Source organism: Castor canadensis, chromosome 6 (genome assembly GCF_047511655.1).
Source record: "Castor canadensis chromosome 6, mCasCan1.hap1v2, whole genome shotgun sequence".
Lineage (NCBI taxonomy): Eukaryota > Metazoa > Chordata > Mammalia > Rodentia > Castoridae > Castor > Castor canadensis.
In genome coordinates this window covers 5,511,906-5,525,956 of record NC_133391.1, presented here as the reverse complement: position 1 = coordinate 5,525,956, position 14,051 = coordinate 5,511,906, and the positions used below count along the sequence as shown (strand labels likewise).

Sequence of the window (14,051 nt, the reverse complement as noted above, 5' to 3'; positions counted from 1 at the left end):
ATTACATCAATGACCACCAATTGATGAATGGATAAATAAAATGTTATGTCTATACAATAGACATTGTATTTTCCAAAAGTTATGAAATAAGTGTATATGTTTCAGCTGACAACATAATGCTAAATGAAAGAATCCAGCCACAAAGACCATACACAATATGATTTCATTTATACAAAATGTCCAAAATACACAAATTTACAGAAACAAAAATTGAATTAATTAGCTTAGGGAAAGGGGGTAAGGGTTGATAAGAAAGGTTCAGGATTTCTTGGTTGATAAAAATGTTCTAAAATTGACAATGATGGTTCGTGCACATGTATTTGAATGTAGTAAAAAGCCATCAAATTGTGCTTCTCAAGTAAGTGAGTTATATAGCATTTGAAGGTATATATCAACAATGCTGCTATTTGGGAGAGATGGAAGGAAGGGGAGAGATAAAACAGCCTACATTCCTAATGAAAGAATCACTGGATGGAAAAATTGGAAGTTTAGATGCTTCTTGACTTCTTCTGGGTTGTTGAGGGAACCGATATTCACTGCAAATGAGGTGCCAGTGGTCACATCCATGCTGTAGGCCCCAAAAATGTTGAGGAGAGAAAGACATGGAGAATTAACACTTGTATTTCTTTCCGATTCTTCAGCTACACATGCAGCAAGGAGCATGAGGTCATTTACATGCCAGGGCAAGACTGGCACAGAACCACATACTGTCAGAACTACCTGTGGGATCAACTGATGGGTCTGTGGTCCCATAATACTCACTCATGAGCTGTTTATCAGATGTCATTATCCAACTGTCCTTGTGCTGAGGGTGACAGGGACAGTAAGTTGAGTTTTTCTCACCTGTGAACTCAGAAACTCAGTCTCAGAGAGACAGGGGCCCATAGCAGACAAACTACATCAGCTTGAGTGTATTGTGGATGAAACAGATGTGTAGGCAGCATGCTTCAAGAAGGCCAGGGTAGAATAAGTGACTCTCCCTGAAGAACTCAAGAAAGGGGCCATTGACCTAGTCTTGCCTTAGACAGAGTCTGACCGGAGATGACTACCTTTCAGCTAATTACAGAAGAGCAACACCCTGTTCAGGGTAGCCAGGAACATCACCCTCCTTCTCCACACCCTCTGCTCCAGCTTCTGATAGACCCTCAACTCCAGGGAGCTGAGGTTGACCACAGGGCACTTGCATTTCTATACATACTAAAGCCAAGAATATTTCTGGTTAAAATACAATAATAAATCTCTATAAAATTGATTTTGGGGGCCACAGAAACAAGGGATCACATGTCTGTTCTTAGCCTAGTACAATATCAACTTATACCTGTTGTTCTTTTATGAGTCACAATGTACTAATTTATGCAATAACTGGTATGAATACTCTATCCACAGCCTTTCCATGGCCATCTCACTTTGAAATTTAGAAGAAAAAGAACTTGTGGGAATCTTCAGTTTTTAGTATTTTTCTCGTATCCTCAAGAAAAGCATGAAAAGGTTTCATTGGTTTCCAGTTCCACATTGCAATTTTCCTGCTCCACTCAGTACCTTGATGGTATGAAGGACAGTTCTCTCCCACTGTTTCATACTCTTTGCACTCTCAGCTTTGTTATCATCATGCTTTGTTGGAGACCATGCAGTGTTGTGAATATCAGAAGTTCGTGAACTTCTGGCCAGATTGCCTGGCAGACCGGGCACCTGGTTATGGGATGTGATACTGCAGGTGGTGTCCTCCCAGTATTGTTCTAAGAATGATGAATTCCTTGGTTTGATTGTTCCAGCATTCACTAGTGTTATGTGCTGTTTTTCAGAGCACAGAAAATTAAAAATATATCCTGCTTTGCACAGAAGTTAACTATTAAACCACATATGCATCATGATCAATAGCTATACATAGCAACTCAATAAATACTAAGAGAGGTGGATACTCTGGGTCTGAATCCTCTCAGAATCCCAGTCTTCCCCCTTAAATTTCATGCTGATTCTGAGTCTTTCTTTTCAATGCACACTCCATCTCTTTTCTCTTTAGGTCTGTGGTAAGTGGCGCCCAACATCGGGCGATCGCAATGTGGGGCACAAAGACAGGGACCTGAAGAGATTTGTGGTAATCATAAGTAATAAGGTGAGCATAGTCCACCTGATAGAGTTGTGACTATAGGTGTGAGGATTATGTGGTATAGATATCAAAGGCTGGGTAACAATGGGGCAGAATTCGTCTAGTATTAATCATTGTGTTTCCCTTATAAAGTGTCTTTTAAAGAAATCTGGAGCCTCTGTAAGTTCTGATCAGATCAAAGAGTTTATAGATTGGATTCTCAAATATTGTTCTTGGATCCTGGTGGAGGGCATATTGCATGTTGAAGTTTGGGTCCGTATTGGTAAAATATTACAAACGGAGTACAGAAAAGGCTCTCATATTCCAGTGAAGATATTTTCTATGTGGTCACTAGTAAAAACGGTGCTTGAGCCCTGTCAGGAAAATTAAAGGAAAATGCAAACTGTGGCTCAGTGTAAGTGTCCTATGCCTAGTGCTCTGCCACCTCCTCCTCCACAGGAATGGAAAGAAACTAACCCCTTTAGAAATGATCCTGATGAATATTTAGTGAAAGAACCTAAAGCAGAAGAGTTGACTCCTGTCCAAAAGTCTTGGAATAAATATAAAGACACATTCAATTTTACAGATCCAGATGGCTTAATGCTATTTCCAGTTACAGACAAGCTGACAGACAGGGGAGAATCCAAAGAGTACATCAGTGCTTTGATTTAAAAACTCTTCATGCCCTTTGAGATAGTGTGAGGGAGAATGGGGTTCAGGCTCTGTTTACATTAACTATATTGGAGGCTAAGAATAATCTGTGGTTACCTCCTTGAGATTGGTATCAGATAGCCAAACTGGCTTTATCAGAAGGTCTCTATTTGCAATGTAAAACAGCTTTTGGAGATTTTGCTCAAGAAACTGCTAGACTTAATGCTCAAAATAACATGGGTATAACCTTTGAAAAGCAAACAGGAACTGGTGCTTTCTCAACTTTGCAGTCACAATTAACTTATAACTCTCAGGCTTATGAACAGCTCTTCCTATGTGCACATCATGCATGGAAAACTTTACCTGAGCCTGAAAAGCCTAATAAATCTTGCCTAAAATGCTTTCAAGGGCCTTGTGAAGCTTTGCTGATTTCTTAGATCACTTGACTAAGGCTGTACAAAGTCAGGTTGTTCTTGCACAAGCTGCTGATGTGCTTACTTAAACAATTAGCTTATGAAAATGCTAATGCTGACTGCAAGAAAGCCCTTTTGCCTATAAAAGAAAAGGATCTTTGTCAGAGTTTATACGTGTATGTCAGTGTGTAGGGACCCAAGACCATCAGCAAGGAGGTTTTTACAGCCTTAAAGCAGGCTTTGTGTCCTACTAATGGTACATGTTTCAGATGTGGAAAAAAGGAACATATGCAGAAGGAACATAGGCTAAATCGAAATCAAGCACCTGGATCATTGGGTAATAACAACAACAATAATAATAAACCTGCTCCTGGATTGTGCCCTAGATGTAAAAAGGGGAATCACTGGGCCAATAAATGTCAATCTTGATATCATAAAGATGGAACCTTGTTAACAGACTCTCCAAACCAGGGAAATGGGAGGTGGAGCCTCCCCAGCTCCCTGTCAACACTGTGGGGGCTTATTCAGTGATGTCTCACCACAACTACCACAGGGAGCACAGGCTTAGATCTGCCTTGCTTAAATGGGGTATCTCTTACCCCAAGTAGGGAGTACAAAAGGTCCCCACTGGAGTTTATGGACCTATCCCTACAGGAACAGTGGGACTTATAGTAGGTAAAAGTTTTATAAGTATAAAACTTATAATCCTCAAGGTCAGGGCATTGTAGAATGTATGAATGGTGTACTTAAAGGACAATTGTTAAAACAAAAAGGGAGAATAGACATGGAATCCCCACATTCTCAATTACATATGGCCTTACTAGCTTTAAATTGTTTTCATGTTTTCAGATGACGGCTATGCACCTTTTGAATGACATTCTCAAAACACTGTCCAATCATACAAAACGTTGCCTTTGGTTATGTGCAAACACCCAGATTCAGGCTAGAGGAGGGGATCAGACAAGCTATTAACGTGGGGGGCATGGATATGGCTGTATTCAAGAATCTGATCACTTAGATTGTGTTTGGGCTCCAGGAAGAAATATAAAACCATACAACAGATGGAGATATAACAAACCACTCTGCATGATGACCCAACCTCGGCCCCAGACACACAGGCTCTGGTAGCTGACTTTGTAGTCTATAAGCTGAGGCAGAAAGGTTATGTCTGTGGTACTGGTCCTGGGGAGAACCCAGCTGCTGACTCATTGCACCAAGCCATGCAGGCAGCTGGCGATGAGTTTGAGACCCACTTCCAGCACACCACCTCTGATCTGGTGGCTCAGCTACATGTGACCCCAGGCTCAGCCCAGCAATGCTTCACCCAAGTCTCTGATGAACTTTTCAAAGGGGGCCTTAACTGGGGCTATCTTGTTGGCTTCTTTGTCTTTGGGGCTATCCTTTGCTGACAGTGTCAACAAAGAGCTGGAACCATTGGTGGGACAAGTACAGGAGTGGGTGGTGGCCTACCTGGAGACACACCTAGCCAACTGGATCCATAGCAGTGGGGACTGGGCAGAGTTCACAGCTCTGTACTTAGAACACTTTTAAATATTTTTAAATGCATGTATTTAGCCTACTTGGAGATGTCATTGTATGTTTACTTTGGTAGTGTTAACTTCTGAGTAAAGTTTGTTATGCTTACTCTGTTGCAAAAATAAAAAAGGGACATGTTGGAGACCATGTGGTACAATGAATATCAGAAGTTCATGAACTTGAGGACAGATTGCTGGGCAGACTGGGCACCTGGTTATGGGATGTGATACTGCAGGCGGTGTCCTCCCAGCATTGTTCTAAGAACCATGAATTCCTTGCATGCATGATTGTTCCAGCATTCACTAGTACTACATGCTGTTTTCAGATCACAGAAATTTAAAAATATATCCTGTTTTGCACAGAAGTTAACTATTAAACCACATATGAGTCATGATCAATAGCTATACACAGCAACTCAATAATACTAAGGGAGGTGGATACTCTGGGTCTGAGTCCTCTCAGAACCCCAGTCTTCTCCCTTAAATTTCATGCTGACTCCAAGTCTTTCTTTTCAATGTGCACTACCTCCCTTTTCTCTCTAGGTCCGTGACAATGCTTCTTTTCAAACCAAGTATTTTGTCATCTAGAATATACAAGGAGACAAATAAACAGCCAAACTAATCTTGATTTTTACACACAGAGAAAGGATCCTTTCTAGCCCAGCTGGCTTGCCTTCTACTGGTAGCTGGCCCATGGCAATAGTAACTCCACACATCTTTTTTTATCTGGTCCCTGAAGAACTTGACTGTGAGAATTCATGGTACTGGTGGGTTGATAAGAGCTTCCTGACAGAGCTCAGACCCCCAGATGATGCCCTGCTACTTACTTTTGATGGTGACAGGCTGGCCTTTCTCTGCCTCCTGCCTCAGGATTTTCACCAAGGTGTTTCCATACTGTTCAATGATGGGGAACATCTGAGCACAAAACACAATACCACCTGTACTTCAATGCGTTCCAGACCCGAGTTCCAGAAAGACAAGGCATCACCAATCATGAAGCAATAAGTGCCATTTTATCATGAATTTTATAGTATGTCTTCTGGTTATTAAGACAAAAGACCAATTTTAGGAGTTCTGCCTTAGAGGATTCCAGTTAGGAAAAGACTATAATCTTGATTTATGCATGTCATGAGATTCATTCTTTAAGTTTCCAAAGAAAATTCCCCTATTACCTCCTTGAGTTGGAGAGAGAAAGGTTCATATTCTCTTCCATTCTTCACCCTCAGACACTGTGTGAGCTTTTCTCAAAAATTGGGCTAGAAAAATACACTAAAGTTCAAAGAAAAAGATAATTTATCACACATATATTCTGAGGTCTCCATAGTTTTAGAAATTTATTAGTCTAGCATTATATATTTAACAAATTTGCTCAATAAATGTTTATCAATATTGCCTTTGACTTGTGAGAATACATGGGCACTCAGGTACCAGGTGTAGTCTCAACCTTTATATTAAACTCTCCTTTTAAATACAAATCCATCATTTGAAGTGAAGCCATTCTTCCAGGGGTAGAGACAGGAACAGACCTACTGCATCCCTCTAGGCTATACAGAATAGAAATGGGTTGGTGACAGACAACAAGTGGCTCGAGGGTACAGACCAATTCTGTATTTATATCTATTGATGACAAGAGCAATTGATGTGTTTTTTAATGTAGATATTATAAAGGATTAAGAATTTATTTGTTATCCAGAAGAAATAATGCAATTACATGGAAATTATTTTCTCTCCATTCTTTATTCAGAAACCCAAGGACATACTTACCTGGCAGGGGACATACCATGATCACAAAGGTGGATTTCCCAGGGAAAGGTTTATCCATTGCACTCTTGATGTGCTTACCCCTGTGATTTCCCCAAATGTGGGAAACTCGGCTACATAATTTGTAGTAATGGGGGAACTACATTTGTGCTCTCTCCTGAAATTTTAAAGAAAAAAAGAAACCTGAAGACAAAAAATAACTCTACTTCCTAGTTGGAAACTTTATTCCACCTTCCCTAACTACATTTTGTGCTAAAATGGAATCTTCCAGCATTCCTTTATGATAAAAACTTAACAGGATAGGAAAAAACGGAGATTTCCTCCATTTGATAAAGAAAATTTACATAACATTGCCCAATCAAACGCATATTGAGTAATGGACATCTGAAGCTTCCCCTTCAGATCAGGAACAATTGAAAACAGTCTGGTCTCATCACTCTTACTTAACATCATCCCAGAAATGTTTCTTGAAATAAGGCAAGAAAATTAAAGGGAAGACATGTAGATAGTAAAGGAATAAGTAGAAGCATTCCTCTTTTCAGATGACATTATTGTCCCTGCAGGACATCTCAGAGAATGCACAAAAAGAAATTGTAGAACTAGTGAACTCAGCAAAGTGTTAGGATGAAGATAAACACAAAATACGATTGTATTTGTATATAGTGATAATGAAAAGAAAGCTTAAGAAAACAGTACCATTTACAAACACACCTAAAATGAAACATTTCGGATATAAATCTCACAAAATAGGTACAGGGTCTCTAAGCTGGAAGCTACAAAATGTTGAATTTGGCAACAACAGAAAACGTAAAGAGTGGATAGGCACATTATGTTCATGCTTGATGTTTCTCCCTGACATTTATCCATACCTTGATCTCAATTTTCATCCAAATCTCATCTTGAATTTTACAGACATAGAAAAGTTATTCCAAATTTGGATGGAAAGGCAAAGTCACAAGAATAGTTGAAACAATTTTGCAAAGAAATAAAGTGGGAGGAATTATTCCAGATGATGTCAAGACTCTCTGTAGAGATACAGTAATTAGGGGAGTGTGGTTCTGGTGGAAGGAAACACGCAGTGATCAATAGAGAAAAAGTGGAGAATGAGAAGTGGATCCACACGAATAAACCCAACTGGATATCAACAACAGTGCAAGAAGTATCCATGGATGGAAAAGGCTTCCCTAAAATGAGTTTAGAACATAGAGAGAGCCATTGTTCCAAAAAATTAAATCTTGTCCTTAACCTCATTCCTTTTCCAGAAATAACACTGAATAGTTTATGGGTTTAAATGCAGTGTATAGAACTATATAGTTTTTATTTAAAACAACACATAGGTGAAATGGACAAATAATTATAAGTCTAGACATTGAAAGCACAATACATAAAAACAAAAATGGGTAAGACTTTTTAAAAGGAAAAACAGGCTATCCTTGGTGATTCTGAAAGACTGGCAAGTATTAACTTCATTTTGAAGAAGCAGTTCTGTGTCTAGACTGTGCTGGTTGTTATCTAGCCATGTGATAAATTTGAGCAGAGATACAAACATGCACACATACACATACATACATAAACACATAACACATACTCACAGACATATACACACACATACACACACACATGCACACACATGCACACACATTCACACACAGACACAGATACACACACATGAATGAAGACATATAAAACACACAAATCAAGACACCTGAATAAGATCCATGGGTTTTACCCATGTTAATCTCCTTTTAACATATTAACCAGAATATATTTATATCTATGCATGACATTAGAAAAAAACCCAGCATGAAAAAGTACATAATCTCCTGTACATTGTTGTAGCACCTTATTGTGAACCTATAATTATTTCAGCATAAAAACTTTATAAATAATACAGGTTTCCATTTTATTTTTAAAAAGTGATGCCTACCCGTCAGTTTGTGCAGACAGAATAACATTCTTTCACTAGCACTGTTTTGATCATCTCTGGGTCTGTGATAGCTAATATAGGCTGTCGACCATCATTTAACCTGTGTTGGGAAAACAGAAGGGATGAAGAATCTAAAAAGCTAGATTCTGCAGGGTCAGTCACACACACAGGCATCCAGACTTTGATCTTGATGTCACATATCCACACCCCAAGTTCTACAGTGCACGGTAACATTAGCTCCTAGTTCAAATGAAGGATGCGGACCACAGAGGACACTGGAGTGCACAAAACAATAGGTAATATGCGTCAAGCAGGGAAGAGACACTTAACGACAAAATATCCCTTCAGAGACATCATGATCAGAAAGAACACTGGAGCTGTTAAACCTAGGTGGTGCGTACATAGGTACATGGGTATTGCCAATACCACCTGTGTAATTTGGGGGCTGGGGATGTAGCTCAGTTATAGGCCACTTGCCTAACATGAAAGCACAAGGCACTGGGTTCAATCATAATATCACACAAACATTAAAAAATAAAATAGAATATTTCAATTAAAAAACCAACTGGACCAATAGACAAGCTATCAAGTGCTCACAAGTACTAAATGTTGCAAGGGGTGGTGGGGTTGGGCCAGTGGAGGTCCAGTGCTGTATGTTCCTGCCATTGGATCACATGGTCCTCATGGGCCACACCAACTCAGTAGAGCCTGTGGTCAGCCCTGTGGTTTCTGAGGATAGATGAGGGGAGAAGTAGCTTGACAGCTACTTCATTATAGCGATCAAGCACAACGATTGTTCCTTCCACAGCTCCCACAAAAAACTCCAGCAGCTCTGAAAGGGAAGAACCATTGCCCTTGGTTCACCCTACAAAACCACAGGGAATACAGTGATTTAAAAATACTGTATATCTCATCTTCAAAGTCAGCAGAATTAGATAGACAGGAAGTGTCTGTATACACATCGATCAAATGGCATGATTAAAAAAGAGGGGGCTGTTTAGGGAAGAACCAGTAGGTGCGGGGTACAGGGTGACAGGGTGAATATTATAGAAAAGACATGATATATATGTATGAAAACAGCATAAGAAAGTACATCAAAAACTATTATAAAGTGGGAGGAAGGAGTGAGGGGATTTGTAAAGAGAATATAGATGGTGTGAACTTTATTGAGTACATTATATGCACACTGTAAAGATCACAATGAAACCCTGTTGTAAAATTAAATTTTGCTAATAAAGAGTAAACCAAAAATAGCATAATTGGAAATAAAAAAATAAAACAAGAGAAAAACTCTGTACTTCCATAAGGTTTGTTTTTTTTTAAGTTTGGCATAAATCAATTTTCAATCTATTTGCCTGTGTCTCCCAGAACACCTTTCAAAGCACATATTAAATTTAAAGTTGATATAAAGGAATTTTGTCTTTCAATTAAAAGTGAATCAAGGTTGGAAGGGTATGCTATGATACATTTATGAGCATATGTATTAGAAAATTCTGATAACAATGCCTTTTGTGCATTAAAGAAGAATAGCAGCACATTAGAGAGAGTGAGACTGGGAGTCATGGAGAGAAATCATATCCTGCAAAGCTCTCATCCTAATTTAGACTGCAACTTGACATCTGGTGACATATGGGACTCTTGGTGGAACAAGACTCCAAAAGCTTTACAATGAAAAACTATGTTCTAAAAACTTAAGGCTCTAATGAACCAATAAAGAAATGGGCAAGTGAACTAAACAGAACTTTCTCAAAAGAAGAAATTCAAATGGCCAGAAAACACATGAAAAAAATGCTCACCATCTCTAGCAATAAAGGAAATGCAAATTAAAACCACGCTAAGATTCGACCTCACCCCTGTTAGAATAGCCATCATCAGCAACACCACCAACAACAGGTGTTGGCGAGGATGCAGGGAAAAAGGAACCCTCTTACATTGTTGGTGGGAATGTAGACTAGTACAACCACTCTGGAAAAATATTTGGAGGCTACTTAAAAAACTAGACATCGATCTACCATTTGATCCAGCAATACCACTCTTGAGGATATACCCAAAAGACTGTGACACAGGTTACTCCAGAGGCACCTGCACACCCATGTTTATTGCGGCACTATTCACAATAGCCAAGTTATGGAAACAGCCAAGATGCCCCACCACTGATGAATGGATTAAGAAAATGTGGTATCTATACACAATGGAATTTTATGCAGCCATGAAGAAGAACGAAATGTTATCATTCGCTGGTAAATGGATGGAATTGGAGAACATCATTCTGAGTGAGGTTAGCCTGGCCCAAAAGACCAAAAATCGTATGTTCTCCCTCATATGTGGACATTAGATCAAGGGCAAACACAACAAGGGGATTGGACTATGAGCACATGATAAAAGCGAGAGCACACAAGGGAGGGGTGAGGATAGGTAAGACACCTAAAAAACTAGCTAGCACTTGTTGCCCTTAAGGCAGAGAAACTAAAGCAGATACCTTAAAGCAACTGAGGCCAATAGGAAAAGGGGACCAGGAACTAGAGAAAAGGTTAGATCAAAAAGAATTAACGTAGAAGGTAACACACATGCACAGGAAATCAATGTGAGTCAATGCCCTGTATAGCGATCCTTATCTCAACCAGCAAAAACCCTTGTTCCTTCCTATTATTGCTTATACTCTCTCTACAACAAAATTAGAAATAATGGCAAAATAGTTTCTGCTGGGTATTGAGGGGGGGAAGCGGGAGGGGGCAGAGTGAGTGGTAAGAGAGGGGGTGGGGGCAGGGGGGAGAAATGAACCAAGCCTTGTATGCACATATGAATAATAAAAGAAAAAGGAATAAATAAATAAATAAATAAATAAATAAATAAATAAATAAAAATTAAAAAAAAAATAAAAACTTAAGGCTGACATCGTTTGCATTTTTCTCATGAGCTTTCTCTAGAATTCTGGTGGAATTGCAATTTAAGGACAGCATTGGCCTCTTTTATCAGTTTGATGTAAGTCTCAGAAACATCAAGTGAGAGAGAGAGGGAAGAAAAGTCAATTTGCCTTCCAGTGTTTTCCTCAACATGGAAAGATGGGCATGTGCTGCCTCCACATATGGAACACAACAAATTAATATTTCCTCTGAATTCTCAATGCTGAGGCTTAAAAATGAAATGAGTTTCCTGTCACAAACTCACAGCTGTGAGTTGTAATGATGCAAAAGAAATTCCTAGGAATGTAGATTTTCTACAGAGGCAGCTATTAAAGTGTTTATCTGGGGAAGATAAAAAGGAAATGGTTGCTTTCTCAGATAGAAAAATATATGAAGTTCTCAGGCAGTTATTAGGTTACCAGAGCCCCCAGTTAGTCTTCAGGCCCTAGAGTAAGCATGTAATTGTACAAATTATGATCTAAAAGATAACAAGGAGACTTTGGGAGAAGCCTGCCTGCACATGGGCTCTGTTGCTGCCCTTTGCATTGTAAGCTCATGAACTTCTATCCGGGGTCCAGGCCCGGGCCCTTCCATCAGATCACTTAGCCAGAAGGACACAGCCAGAATTCAGAATCTGTGTGACACTATTTCATACATTCAGGTAAGCTAAATTTTAACTAATGTTCTTAAACCATCATTTCTCTAGTGATTTCATATGATTCTGCCTTTGTTTAGAAAAACAAAATTCTTTGTGGTCCAATATCTGAAGTCAATGGATGGAGCAAACTGTCTCAGACATTCCCACTGGCTATTATATCTCATCATAGAATGTCACCTTTCAAGGGAAAGATGTAATCTAGAAATTTCTTGCTATATCTCACAAGCACCTAAAAGATGCCATTGGTAGTAAAAGTTGGCGTAGAACCAAGAAAACAACTACAGGTGACTAGGAGTACCTGAAAGAATTCATATGCATGCAAATTCCCAAAAGGTAAATATGTAGGCATCCAATAAACCAATTTTTCAGAGCTTCTCAGTAGGAAGAAAAATTCTGGTAATGCTAACAGGTTGATGAACTAGTACCTGAGAAACCCTTCATGCATTCCTCACCTTCCTTTAATTTGCCCTGAGAGAAAATCAAATGCTCTTTTGGTGGTCACAAAGTCTGAATATCAAGCTGTAATGAGCCTGAAACCTGGGCTTTTCAATTAGGCAAAGTTGAGTTTCTATACCGTTGACAACAAAGCCCTATGGAAAAACATGGCCATGCTCTGGATGAGGCCTATGTATAATTTTAGAAATATTGAAACCTCAGATCTTGTTCCCAAGAAAAGCCCTTTTCTGATGGAAATAATCCAGTGTTAACAGGACTGTAAAATGGGTACAGCCTGCTGAGATCCTCTTAGTGCTCAGTTGTGATTTAGTGAGACCAGCCAACAATTTCCATATGCTAGGAGAGATGTACAGCCAGCACTGCAGCCAGCAGAAGGGCCATGGGTGCAGCACCTAGAGATTGATGTCAGGTGCCATCTCCACCTTTTTCCTCACCACCCCTCCTTCAACAGATAAAATGACTTCCATCTCTGGGCAACTTCTATCCCTATCATTTCTATTATTTATTTTCCTCTCTACTTTCTACTCACATTGATGGTTTCCATGCATATTTCACTTCACAGATGGTGAGATTATCAAGGAAACAATCTGAGTATTAATTACCATTGTGTCCCTAGTCCCTGAATGACAGAGCATTCAGGCAGGTGGACTTGGGAGAGGTTGCTGGTCCTTTGCAAATTCAGTCTGACACACTTGCACTATGTGGCCAATGGCCCCTCAAGGAGAGACTGAACTTAGATGACCAGATTGACGGCTGCACTGAGCAGTATTGATTCATGCAGCTCTTAGGTCTCCCCATCAGAGCAATGTACCACACAGCAAGTTAGACAGATTCTTCCTAAAACATGGCAATATTGCCCTAGAACACTGCATGTCTGGAACAATGGATGTCAAAGAATGGATTGATAGAACATCAAAACAAACAACTTAACCACCAATGACACAGCAGAGGTCAGTTCCTGAAGCACACACAGGACCCAGGACTCCAGAGAGATGGTTCCAGCTTTTCCTAATGGCAGCAGAGGTCAAAGCTGGGATCTGGCTTTTTGATGAAAGCTGATGACCAGTAGATGAAGAAGATGCCTTGGAAGCTGGTGAAGAAAGTCCTGTAATAGCTGTCTCTGTCACTTATGAGCCCCAGCATGATCCTGATGGAAGGGACTCCCAGATGAATGTTTAGAAATCACACAATTTCATTGTCATAACTCAGACCCATCATCTGTGTATCGTGAGCCCGACTACTACAGGAACACATGATTTAAAAAACCCTCAAAGTTATCAAAATTCAACAGAAATAGAAGACACCTAAGCTGTACTTATGTTCATTGGGTTTTTTTTAATGCTTCCTCAATGTCAGCTTTTCTACAAAATATATGAACTGTGTGTTCCCTATACTTGGAGAAGTCAGGGTTCATATCTATCTTGGCAGTTGGCACAAAATCTTTCTTACCCCTACTTTGATCTCCTTTCAATTCACATTCTGGGTAAAATGCTCACTGATTGAACCATTCAGTCTTCAATCACAATACTAATTATATATCAGTTTACATTGTACATGTCTTCTTGGTTCTAATGTGGTAGGCCATAAGTGTCTAGAAATTTATCCATTTCTTCTAGATTCTCCAGTTTATTGGAATGTAAGTTTTCAAAATATTCCCTAAA

The 14,051-nt window shown here is 39.5% G+C and overlaps 1 non-coding gene across 1 annotated transcript; it reads left to right on the top strand.

Annotated features, from left to right (window-relative positions):
• The first annotated feature begins 6,441 nt into the window (after nt 1–6,441).
• Nucleotides 6,442–6,606, top strand: LOC141424343 (U1 spliceosomal RNA). The gene has a single exon (XR_012449293.1). It is a non-coding gene; the product is annotated as a U1 spliceosomal RNA (small nuclear RNA).
• Nucleotides 6,607–14,051: the final 7,445 nt, after the last annotated feature.